Below are 13237 nucleotides of genomic sequence, written 5' to 3'. Positions count from 1 at the left end.
TAGTTTTTTGGATTACACAGCAAAATCTTGGAATTTCAGTCCGATATTACTCCATTGAGTCTTTGGACTCACAAATAAATACCTCGAAAAGCCGACAAACATCTGTCTAGAACTTTTCTAGTAACCAGAGGGTATCGTAAACGACCCGTGTTTAGACCTCTTTCGTGAAAGTGACCGACCGCCGGCGCCGCTCGATTTCGTCATAAATCTCAGCCGTACCCCCCACGATAATTGACAAGTCTGTCATACAGCCCTACCATTTAAAACCTTTATTCTCTTCGTTTTAAAAATAGTTTCGCATGGTTTTTCTCTCTTCTCGTTTTACAATGGTCCAGTGACTAATAAATGAGTGTTGTGTTATGAGTTTGTTCGAGCTCAAAAAAACGTGGTTCGAAATTGTTTAACGTTTAACGAATGGTAAGTTATTCTAGTTTTTATGTTGGTCTTAACGTGTTAGGGGCCAAGAATACAACATTGTCTGTCCATTATAACATAGAACTGATATGTTGAATTCAGATCTCTAATTATTTAAAAACCAAAAAAATAAAGCAGCAGTCAAAGTGGCATGTACGCGTAACCTAATATATATTTTTTTTACATTAAAAGATCGCCGTCTTCCTCGTCGCACTTACGACATTTGCATATGTTATCTTTGTTAAACTCACGGAAGGAATATAATGAACCGGTCACCCGTCCAAGTGCTGACCGCTGCCCGCGTGGCTTACCTTCGGTGATCGAACGACAACCTTTACCGTTTGACGAGTTTTTATTCTGCAATTGTTTACAATTAATCGACAAAAAAAATTGTTTTCTTAATTATCTAGTACTTAAAGCTATGAATCTACATTATACGGGTCTGTGCATGTTTCCGAATACCTGCACGAAAAACAAATCGGTTCGGTGGTTGCTATGGATTTCAAAAAAAAACAAAAAGTGTTGGGGGGCAACGGCACGCGGTGTTCCCAAGCGGTCACCCATCCAAGTACTGACCGCGCCCGACGTTGCTTAACTTCGGTGATCGGACGAGAACCGGTGCTTTTCAACGTGGTATGGCCGTTGCCGTGGTGTTTAGGTGTGATCGTTGGTGTAAAATATATTGCTTTTAACATTCCGATGCACGAATATGAACATCAAAACGCGATGCGTTTCGTTTCCGTATGCACTTACCCTCTGACGACCGACGTCGGACCGAACTAACGGGAAATCCCACAACAACCACCACGTCACGCTCTAACGACAAGAGAGACTACTAGACGGACTGGCGATCTCCCGCGTCGCACATTTTTCGACCGCCGGCGGCGGTGGAAAATCCAGAATTTCACCCCACCTACCGCGCTGCTTGCTCCGACGACGACGAGATTCCCACATTTGGATCGACCGAAATATGTAAGTAATATCAGGAAGTTCCGATTTTCGAGAGGAGACCTGTGTTTCTATTTACCTATCTATAATAATTATCGTTATAATCATCATATCATTATTATTATTATTAACATTATTATTTATTACCATTATTATTATTATTATTATTATTTATCGTCCCTCGGATTCGGCGATCTTCGAAAATCCAAGTTGGACCGTTAGACATTCGAACGCGGTGTGCGTGGCTGACGAGTTGTTATTTTTGGCGTTTTTTCTTCGATCTTCACCCCGACTTCGGACGACGCAGGTCGGACACGAAATTACGAAGAGAGAAAGACGGAAGAAAGGAAGAAAACCTGAAGATCCGTCGAAGAAAATATCGGAAAACTCGTAGGTGCGGCATCGGTCGGACGATGAAGACCGTCTCCTTTCGGATGATCCTCTCGACGGACTTTCGGCCGTCCCGAAGGGTCCGGACGGCAACGGGACCCGTCGTCGACTCGTCCCGTTTCAACTTCCGCCGAAAACGATCGACCTGAACGTCGGAGAGGCGGTTCGCGGCATCCTGTTGTCGGAATTGCCTCGGTTCGAACACCAGGTCCTTTCTGTGCTTCGACCGTTTCGGAAGCGTTTGGCGACGCGAAGATGTCGTAAAATCGAGAAGGTGGCGCGGTATTCCGGGAAGAGATGGACCAATATTTCGGCGAACGAAATATGGATTCCCGGAATCGACGCGTCTACCCCGCACCGCCGACGTAAACCGTCGGTCCCGAATCGAAACCGTGACGACCCGGATTTAGGGCTGGTGGTTGGAGGGGCGTGTACCTGATTCGAAACCCACCGACGTTCCGAGACGAACTTCGCTATCTCCAGGGAAACTTCGGAAACCGAGTTCGGCCAGCTTGATCACACGGTGGCGATGGTGATCGAGGAAAGAGGACGATGCCATCACGCGGGCAACGATTCCGAGGCCTGCAATTTCTTCGACGGCGGACGCGGTGCGCGTTCAGTCTTCCGTCCGCAGTGGCGACTATTTTATAAAGACTTAGAAAATTTTTTTGTTCAATTCTCGTTCACGAGGTGCTCGAAGTGTACGTGTGTGAGCAAGTGTTTTTTCAATAATTATTATTAACTTTTAACGTTTTAACGTGAAAGATGGCCGACGTCGAAAATCAAACAGCATCATCGGTCACCACCGGTTCCGCTGCCACCCCTCAATCCCACGCGAAGAAAGAGAAAAAAGCGAAAAATCCCAGGGCGAAACCGTCCCATCCTCCGACATCCGAGATGGTAAACAACGCCATCAAGGGACTCAAGGAACGCGGAGGATCGTCTCTTCAGGCCATCAAGAAGTTCGTCGCCGCAAATTACAAAGTCGACGCCGAAAAGGTCGCCCCTTTCATCAAGAAATATCTGAAAGGCGCCGTGGCGTCGGGATCTCTGGTTCAGACGAAAGGTAAGGGCGCGTCGGGTTCGTTCAAGCTCGCCTCGTCCACCTCCGGTGGTGCCAAAGTCGCCTCCGCCTCCGACAAGAGGAAACCCGCTTCGTCCGCCGCATCCAAGACGAAAAAATCATCCGCCAAACGTACCGCCGTCGCGACGACTTCCGACAAGGCTTCCTCGAAGACAGCCAAAAAACAAGCCTCCCCCAAAGCGAAGAAGACTGCTGCCGAAAAGAAGAGCGCCGTCGCTGCCTCCGCCGCCGCAGCGAAAGCCAAGAAATCGGCCGCCTCCTCGGCAGAAAAGAAAACTAGAGCCGCCCCGAAACCCCGATCGCCTTCCAAAGCGAAGAAATCTAACAAGGCTGGTCCGACTAAAAAACCCAAAGCACCCAAACCCAAGACAGCCAAAGCCATTCCTGTCAAGGTGAAAAAGGCCGCTTCGCCGAAGAGGAAAAAGTGAGAAACGTGGATGGATACTCGACTCATGTTCGTTCGGCTGTGCCTCGTTCCGACGTCATCATCGTACTACCGGCAACGGGGCACGCACAAATGGCCCTTTTCAGGGCCACACGATAATCTACGACGAAAAAAAGAAATAAAACTATCCTTACGGCGAAACCAAATAAAATAGATAGCATCAGCTGGCAGGTAGGTGATGACAGGATGCAATAAAATTTTACGAACGACCGCAACCCAACCCGAATCGAGAGGACCGACCGATTATTGACATTTTTATTTTATTCATTTCCGGTTGAAGGGCGATATATTTTTTTTTTTGCCTGTAAAGTTTGAGGTTCTGAAAAGAACCGATTTTTTTGTTATAAAATTCGTGTTTCGTGTTGTTCTTCCGAAACACGATGTGGAAAAATTTAAGCGCGTTCACCCCGAATACGTCTGGCAAGTTGGATGTCCTTTGGCATGATGGTTACACGTTTGGCGTGGATGGCGCACAAATTCGTGTCCTCGAACAGACCGACCAAGTAAGCTTCGCTCGCTTCCTGGAGGGCCATCACGGCGGAGCTTTGGAAGCGCAAATCGGTTTTGAAATCCTGAGCGATCTCCCTCACCAAACGTTGAAAGGGAAGCTTGCGGATGAGCAACTCGGTACTTTTCTGGTAACGACGGATCTCACGCAGAGCCACGGTACCAGGTCTGTAACGGTGGGGCTTCTTGACGCCGCCAGTGGCGGGAGCGCTTTTCCTGGCCGCTTTGGTAGCCAGTTGTTTCCTGGGGGCTTTTCCTCCGGTGGACTTGCGTGCGGTCTGCTTGGTCCTGGCCATTTCGAATGAAACGAATGAAAAACAAAACTGACAATTATTAAAATCGACTCTGACGATCGTTAGACGTGCACGCGTCGAAAGGTAAACGGGTACTAAAAATTCCGCCATATTAAATTGTACTTTTATACGTGAACAAAGTCAACGGCTGACTTCGTCGATTGGTCGATGGTGAACCGTTGAATCTATATAAGGCTCCGTTAGTTGAAATTTTGCGGTAGTTGACTTCCTAGGGACGAGGTGTGCAGGTATTTTGTGTCAGTTGAAATAATCTGAAAAGATGACCGGTCGCGGTAAAGGAGGCAAAGGATTGGGAAAAGGAGGAGCGAAGCGTCATCGCAAAGTCCTGCGTGACAACATCCAGGGCATCACGAAACCCGCTATCAGAAGATTGGCTCGTCGTGGCGGCGTGAAACGTATTTCCGGTTTGATCTACGAAGAAACTCGCGGAGTCCTGAAAGTGTTCTTGGAAAATGTCATCCGAGATGCCGTCACCTACACGGAACACGCCAAACGTAAAACCGTGACAGCGATGGACGTCGTCTACGCTTTGAAACGTCAAGGACGCACACCTCTACGGTTTCGGAGGTTAATTTCCTGGCGCTCTTCACCGTTCGAGAAAACCAGAATAAAATACGAAATACAAAATCGGTTCTTTTCAGAACCACAAAATAAAAATAAGAGGAAAAAAAAGAAACATGATGTTCTTTCGAGAAACAACGGACAATTATTACTAACTGACTACCTGATAAATGTACCAAGATCGTAAACACCCCTTGCTTTCCTTTTGGCATTGCAGTCGTAAATGATAATAATACAAAAAGAAAAGATGCATCGGTCATTTTACGAAAAAAAAAAGCTATAGTGGCCCTGAGAAGGGCCGATATTTTGAGTTTTCGCCACGGAGATGGATCGATCGTTCGTTTAAGGTTTCTTCTCGGTTTTTTTGGGTAAAAGTACGGCCTGAATGTTGGGTAAGACACCGCCTTGGGCGATCGTAACTCCGGACAGGAGTTTGTTCAATTCCTCGTCGTTTCTGATGGCCAGCTGCAGATGACGCGGTATAATACGTGTCTTCTTGTTGTCACGGGCAGCGTTTCCTGCCAATTCTAGAACTTCGGCGGCTAAGTACTCCATGACGGCGGCCAAATAGACGGGAGCTCCTGCACCGACGCGTTCCGCGTAATTTCCTTTTCTGAGAAGACGATGTATCCTACCCACCGGAAACTGGAGACCGGCACGGCTCGAACGGGATTTCGCTTTTCCCTTCACTTTACCTCCTTTACCGCGACCTGACATTTTAAGTTCGTTCGTTAGACACCACGAGAAGTAATAAAACTGACGGACGGGACTCGTCGATTGTAAAAGCTGGTAGCTGTGCTTCGAATTTATAGCCTCCGTGATAGGAGAATAGGACGTGACGATTGGTGGGAGCCCGTTTTCAGGTGGGGTTCTGGTGAACACACTACCTATCAGAAAGGTGGTGGTGCAAAGTTAACGCACGCACACGAGTCAGAGCAGTTCGCGAGTTTGTTGAATCGAATTGAATTGAAAAATGCCGCCGAAGACAAGTGGTAAGGCAGCCAAGAAGGCCGGGAAAGCTCAGAAGAACATTTCCAAGAGCGACAAAAAAAAGAAGCGCAGGAGGAAGGAGAGCTATGCCATCTACATCTACAAGGTGTTGAAACAAGTCCATCCCGACACCGGTATCTCTAGTAAGGCTATGAGCATAATGAACAGTTTCGTGAACGACATCTTCGAACGTATCGCCGCTGAAGCTTCCCGTCTGGCACACTACAACAAACGTTCGACGATCACCAGCAGAGAAATTCAAACTGCCGTGCGTCTGTTGTTGCCCGGTGAGTTGGCCAAGCACGCCGTCTCCGAAGGTACCAAAGCCGTCACCAAGTACACCAGTTCGAAATAGATGTTTTTCGTTTTCGACACATTTATAAACGGTTCTTTTCAGAACCACAAAAACTCTCGAACAAAAAAGAAAAAGACGTGAAACAGCGATTTTTAATTAACTTTTATTATGTCATTATTATTATTATTAGGTTTCATGCATTATCGGTATTTTGCACCCATGCCTATCCAACTTGTAGTTATGTGGTTATTGTATTCGAAATAATTTAGTTGATTGAGGTTATGTTATGAATAAATTTCTATTTTGCCAGAATACAACTCTTCGGAAGAAGAAATCAAATAAACAATCGTACATCTGCTGAACAACCTAGTTGATGGTTGATGGATTTGCATTACCCAGCATATAGCCTAAATGTTCATCTTTAGTGAAATTAAAATTACTTAGCTTTTTTAAGAAAGAAAAAATTAGAACGAATTCTCATCGAAAAAACCGCGATTCCTACAAATGATACAGATGGTTTTGTAGTCGCGTATGTTATTGAATACAATGAGCCGACATTTTTCCGACTCTTTGTTTCATCGAAAACGTTGTTGACATTAGCAAGGAACGTTAAGGATTCCCTGAAACAGACAATTTCACTGTTTTGGAATAGCAGTATGTGCAAATGAGAGGACAGAAGACTTTGAAAAAAGGAGTGAACAAAACTGTACTTTAGTACAGAATGTTATGTTTATTTTAATTTCAATTGTTCCTGTTTTAATGAGATTTTTTATGTTCCTAAATCATTTTCTATTTTTTTTTTCATTAGAGAAGAGTTATTGTCGAGTTATTATCTCTACCTAGCATAAAAATTAAAATACTTTGCAACATTACGTTATTATACATTGCATATCTGACATAAAATACTTGCAAAAATTACTTAGCTAATTAATATTACGCATGACAACTCACATTATTTACTTTGCAAAACATTATAGAATACATAACAGATAATTGTGACCCTGTGTATTGTTCATTGGAATTAAAATAAAAAAAACGTGATTTCGTCAATCGCCGTTATTTGCGACTTCAGGCAACTGTCGCTAAGAGCTATTTTTGTTTCTCCGTTCAATTTCCCGATAAAATCGTCGACTTAGTTATTAACTAAGTTCTTCAGTTAGGTGGTATCAACAATACCACAATAGCCATGTTGCCGGAGTTTTTTGATAAAAGACTTGCTAGTTGGAATACAGAAAATATTTACCAAACACCTATTCACGATAATAAACCGGGGCACTATTGTGGGTTTTCGGTTGGTTTTATATTATATTAGGTACTCACCCTTCGTAACGTGTCTCCACGAAAAAACGTCACTTTCACACTAACCACCTTTCGTTTTAACTCTCGCGACGATAACTGAAATGTTGACGCGCGCCGGACAGATTCACGGACATACAACCACCCACCCACCCCGCGCCCCGGTTTCCGTCTGGACTGGTTCTGTCGTCCGAGTGAGTGCCAAAAATTAGCGTTCGTCTATTAAATGATTGTCGGATGATGATTATTGACGGACACTTTTATCGCACCCGATCACACTTTAGTTACTACCTACGTTTAGTATCGACGACGCATCGTTTCGATTATTGAAATTCGAATTGAATTTTTTTTTTTTCTAGTTTTCGACGTAGATTCGCGTGACACAAATATTATGAGCCTTTTTGGATCGATTTCGTGTGCATCACGCCATTTCTACGGGCGAACGTGAATGTGTGATGTTGACGTGATGGAAGCAACGTTTAGGCAATCCGCATTACGTATTACTATCAATTATATTTTAAACGAATGAAAACTTCAATTCAGAAGTGTGATAATCCCGATCCATTCAAGTTTTGTTAATTTTAGATTAAAAATGCGTGAGTATTGTACTATTGCTAACGATGCCAAAACATCGCATATTCAATGTAAAAAGAACAAGAGCAACGGGCCATTAAGTTAATTTAAAAATAACTCGTACCGGATAAGTCGAATACGTATCCAGGGAAAATTTATTAATTTTAAAATTGACCGGCGGAAACAGGTTCTCGCCTCCCACCACTTTTGTGTAGCGGCCGCCAAATCAATTTTGTTTTTATATAATTGATTCAAAAAATTGAAATTCACGCATAGTTATCTGTGCCTGAAGTGGGTCATTTTCATTGCATTGTTAGTAAGATCGAAACCATAGAAACCATACAAAACGCATACGACTATTTCTGTTTTTCATTTCACGCACTGTTTTTTATTAGTTACCTAGCAACATGGTCACTGCATTGAAACTTCAGAGTTCCTTCAAAAATTTGAATTTTTAATTTCAATTTTTTGAATCAATGATTTAATATAAAAATAACTATTGTGGAAAACAGCAAAAAATAAAATAATACCACTAATTGGCGGCTGGTCAGGATAGACCTAACGTTCGAAATTTAGAAAAATATTTTTTTTATTTTAATACTGTTACTTTTCTAATGAAGTGCGAAATAAGTTGTGCCCCATAGCTATCTTTTTTATTTTTCACTACGACAATTACAAAGTGTTGATATTCACAACTTTTCGTGAGCACTTCGATAGAAATGAACAAGAACGCAGGAAAATTCCACACCGAATATTAATATTCTGTCTTGGCCCATGTTTACTTTTATCTACCGCAAAACAAAATGTTCGGATTTGTCAGGGGTATTCTGATTTAAAAAAAGAAGAACATTTGACGAATATTTTAAGTCTCAAACGTTTGGAAAATAATGCAACAACAATTCATAGACTACAAAAAAGCCTATGATTCAGTACCACATTCATGGTTAATTAAAATTCTTAAAATTTATAAAATTAATATTAAATTAAATCACCTTCTTTATATGGATGACATAAAACTTAACAATAACTGAAAATCAATCAATATGTCGTGGTCATTACGAAAATTTAGAATATATAACTAAAGAAGGAGAAATCATTAAAAATTTAAATAAAGGAGAATTTTATAAATATTTAGGTATTAATCAATCAAATCAAATTAAATCTATTCTTTTGGTGTTATAAAATGGTCCAAAACTAATTTAAAGAATATAAATATTCAAACTAGAGTTCTCTTTACAAAATTTTGTAAACATCACCCCAAATCTGCTGTTGAAAGATTTAATTTACCACGCGAAAATGGTGGTAGGGGTTTTTCAAATCTAGAAATTCTACAACACAATCAAATTGCTTCACTAAAAAATTATTTTCTCAATAGAGCTCGTGATATGACACTATAGCAAATATAAAACAAAAGTCTTTACATGGGAGATATTTTAAAGAGCTGAGGGTTTTATATTTGCAATACAAGATCTTGCACCGTTTTGGCTCACAGCGAATATAAAAAACGTCATGATATATTCGCAAAAATTATACACATGAATTTAGCAGTTAAATTCAATTTATTAAAGGATACACAACCACATTACATTTATAAACCAGAAAGTTGTTTAGAAAATGACAATTACAAATTATATTTTGATCGCACAGTTTTAACTGACATTCACATTCAGCATAACAGACCAGACATTATTATTTTAAATAAACAACAAAAGCAAGCATATCTTTTAGATATAGCTGTTCCAAATTCACACAATATAACACAGACATATAATACAAAAATTAATAAATATATTATTATAATTTCAGCAACAGGAATAGTACCGCAATCTCTTTTTAAAAATTTAAAAATTTTGGACTTAGAGAACACATAAAACACAAAAAAGTCAAAATGTGGAGGCGAGACGCCGGTAATTATGTTGATAAGCACTGCACTACTGCCGCCGGGTGGAGGTGGGATACGAAAAGAAGATGCTCTCACTGCTCTCACTCACAATAAGTTCGGAAAAACCGAATTTTATTATCGTATTTAATTGACGTCACAGTTACTTTGGCGAAACAGGAGCTCGCTTTTCGAAGGCATGATGAAAAAGACAGACGAATCAATTTGATATATAAAACCTAACAGGAACGGCTGGTCCATGAGGTCATTTGGGTAATGACCCCCTAAAAAATAAAGGTTTTACCCAACACCAGCCGCGACTGCAATGTACACAAGACTATGACTGCTACATATTATGTTATTTCAACCAAATCAGAAGTACAATAATTTTGAAAAGTAAGTGCAATGTATACTTCTAAATCTATCTAAATTTATTAATATGTAATTTTTTTCAAAACTATCGATCTTTCTTTGAAACATTTTCAATTCACAATTCACTGTTGGAAGCGCTGTACTTTTTAGTATAAATACGTATACGAAAAATTAAAATAATAGTTGAATTAACACATCGTTAAATGTTACGAGGAACATAGTTTTTTGGATTACACAGCAAAATCTTGGAATTTCAGTCCGATATTACTCCATTGAGTCTTTGGACTCACAAATAAATACCTCGAAAAGCCGACAAACATCTGTCTAGAACTTTTCTAGTAACCAGAGGGTATCGTAAACGACCCGTGTTTAGACCTCTTTCGTGAAAGTGACCGACCGCCGGCGCCGCTCGATTTCGTCATAAATCTCAGCCGTACCCCCCACGATAATTGACAAGTCTGTCATACAGCCCTACCATTTAAAACCTTTATTCTCTTCGTTTTAAAAATAGTTTCGCATGGTTTTTCTCTCTTCTCGTTTTACAATGGTCCAGTGACTAATAAATGAGTGTTGTGTTATGAGTTTGTTCGAGCTCAAAAAAACGTGGTTCGAAATTGTTTAACGTTTAACGAATGGTAAGTTATTCTAGTTTTTATGTTGGTCTTAACGTGTTAGGGGCCAAGAATACAACATTGTCTGTCCATTATAACATAGAACTGATATGTTGAATTCAGATCTCTAATTATTTAAAAACCAAAAAAATAAAGCAGCAGTCAAAGTGGCATGTACGCGTAACCTAATATATATTTTTTTTACATTAAAAGATCGCCGTCTTCCTCGTCGCACTTACGACATTTGCATATGTTATCTTTGTTAAACTCACGGAAGGAATATAATGAACCGGTCACCCGTCCAAGTGCTGACCGCTGCCCGCGTGGCTTACCTTCGGTGATCGAACGACAACCTTTACCGTTTGACGAGTTTTTATTCTGCAATTGTTTACAATTAATCGACAAAAAAAATTGTTTTCTTAATTATCTAGTACTTAAAGCTATGAATCTACATTATACGGGTCTGTGCATGTTTCCGAATACCTGCACGAAAAACAAATCGGTTCGGTGGTTGCTATGGATTTCAAAAAAAAACAAAAAGTGTTGGGGGGCAACGGCACGCGGTGTTCCCAAGCGGTCACCCATCCAAGTACTGACCGCGCCCGACGTTGCTTAACTTCGGTGATCGGACGAGAACCGGTGCTTTTCAACGTGGTATGGCCGTTGCCGTGGTGTTTAGGTGTGATCGTTGGTGTAAAATATATTGCTTTTAACATTCCGATGCACGAATATGAACATCAAAACGCGATGCGTTTCGTTTCCGTATGCACTTACCCTCTGACGACCGACGTCGGACCGAACTAACGGGAAATCCCACAACAACCACCACGTCACGCTCTAACGACAAGAGAGACTACTAGACGGACTGGCGATCTCCCGCGTCGCACATTTTTCGACCGCCGGCGGCGGTGGAAAATCCAGAATTTCACCCCACCTACCGCGCTGCTTGCTCCGACGACGACGAGATTCCCACATTTGGATCGACCGAAATATGTAAGTAATATCAGGAAGTTCCGATTTTCGAGAGGAGACCTGTGTTTCTATTTACCTATCTATAATAATTATCGTTATAATCATCATATCATTATTATTATTATTAACATTATTATTTATTACCATTATTATTATTATTATTATTATTTATCGTCCCTCGGATTCGGCGATCTTCGAAAATCCAAGTTGGACCGTTAGACATTCGAACGCGGTGTGCGTGGCTGACGAGTTGTTATTTTTGGCGTTTTTTCTTCGATCTTCACCCCGACTTCGGACGACGCAGGTCGGACACGAAATTACGAAGAGAGAAAGACGGAAGAAAGGAAGAAAACCTGAAGATCCGTCGAAGAAAATATCGGAAAACTCGTAGGTGCGGCATCGGTCGGACGATGAAGACCGTCTCCTTTCGGATGATCCTCTCGACGGACTTTCGGCCGTCCCGAAGGGTCCGGACGGCAACGGGACCCGTCGTCGACTCGTCCCGTTTCAACTTCCGCCGAAAACGATCGACCTGAACGTCGGAGAGGCGGTTCGCGGCATCCTGTTGTCGGAATTGCCTCGGTTCGAACACCAGGTCCTTTCTGTGCTTCGACCGTTTCGGAAGCGTTTGGCGACGCGAAGATGTCGTAAAATCGAGAAGGTGGCGCGGTATTCCGGGAAGAGATGGACCAATATTTCGGCGAACGAAATATGGATTCCCGGAATCGACGCGTCTACCCCGCACCGCCGACGTAAACCGTCGGTCCCGAATCGAAACCGTGACGACCCGGATTTAGGGCTGGTGGTTGGAGGGGCGTGTACCTGATTCGAAACCCACCGACGTTCCGAGACGAACTTCGCTATCTCCAGGGAAACTTCGGAAACCGAGTTCGGCCAGCTTGATCACACGGTGGCGATGGTGATCGAGGAAAGAGGACGATGCCATCACGCGGGCAACGATTCCGAGGCCTGCAATTTCTTCGACGGCGGACGCGGTGCGCGTTCAGTCTTCCGTCCGCAGTGGCGACTATTTTATAAAGACTTAGAAAATTTTTTTGTTCAATTCTCGTTCACGAGGTGCTCGAAGTGTACGTGTGTGAGCAAGTGTTTTTTCAATAATTATTATTAACTTTTAACGTTTTAACGTGAAAGATGGCCGACGTCGAAAATCAAACAGCATCATCGGTCACCACCGGTTCCGCTGCCACCCCTCAATCCCACGCGAAGAAAGAGAAAAAAGCGAAAAATCCCAGGGCGAAACCGTCCCATCCTCCGACATCCGAGATGGTAAACAACGCCATCAAGGGACTCAAGGAACGCGGAGGATCGTCTCTTCAGGCCATCAAGAAGTTCGTCGCCGCAAATTACAAAGTCGACGCCGAAAAGGTCGCCCCTTTCATCAAGAAATATCTGAAAGGCGCCGTGGCGTCGGGATCTCTGGTTCAGACGAAAGGTAAGGGCGCGTCGGGTTCGTTCAAGCTCGCCTCGTCCACCTCCGGTGGTGCCAAAGTCGCCTCCGCCTCCGACAAGAGGAAACCCGCTTCGTCCGCCGCATCCAAGACGAAAAAATCATCCGCCAAACGTAC

At 42.5% G+C, this 13237-nt stretch overlaps 2 non-coding genes across 2 annotated transcripts; both read right to left on the bottom strand.

Moving 5' to 3' along the window:
• Positions 1-941: 941 nt before the first annotated feature.
• LOC138140965 (5S ribosomal RNA) lies at positions 942-1061 on the bottom strand. Its single transcript, XR_011162868.1, has one exon. It is a non-coding gene; the product is annotated as a 5S ribosomal RNA (ribosomal RNA).
• A 10166-nt stretch (positions 1062-11227) lies between these two features.
• Positions 11228-11347, bottom strand: LOC138140964 (5S ribosomal RNA). The gene has a single exon (XR_011162867.1). It is a non-coding gene; the product is annotated as a 5S ribosomal RNA (ribosomal RNA).
• Positions 11348-13237: the final 1890 nt, after the last annotated feature.

The sequence above is a fragment of the Tenebrio molitor genome, unplaced genomic scaffold (assembly GCF_963966145.1).
Source record: "Tenebrio molitor unplaced genomic scaffold, icTenMoli1.1 SCAFFOLD_652, whole genome shotgun sequence".
Classification (NCBI taxonomy): Eukaryota; Metazoa; Arthropoda; class Insecta; order Coleoptera; family Tenebrionidae; genus Tenebrio; species Tenebrio molitor.
This window is presented reverse-complemented; position numbering and strand designations above follow the sequence as displayed.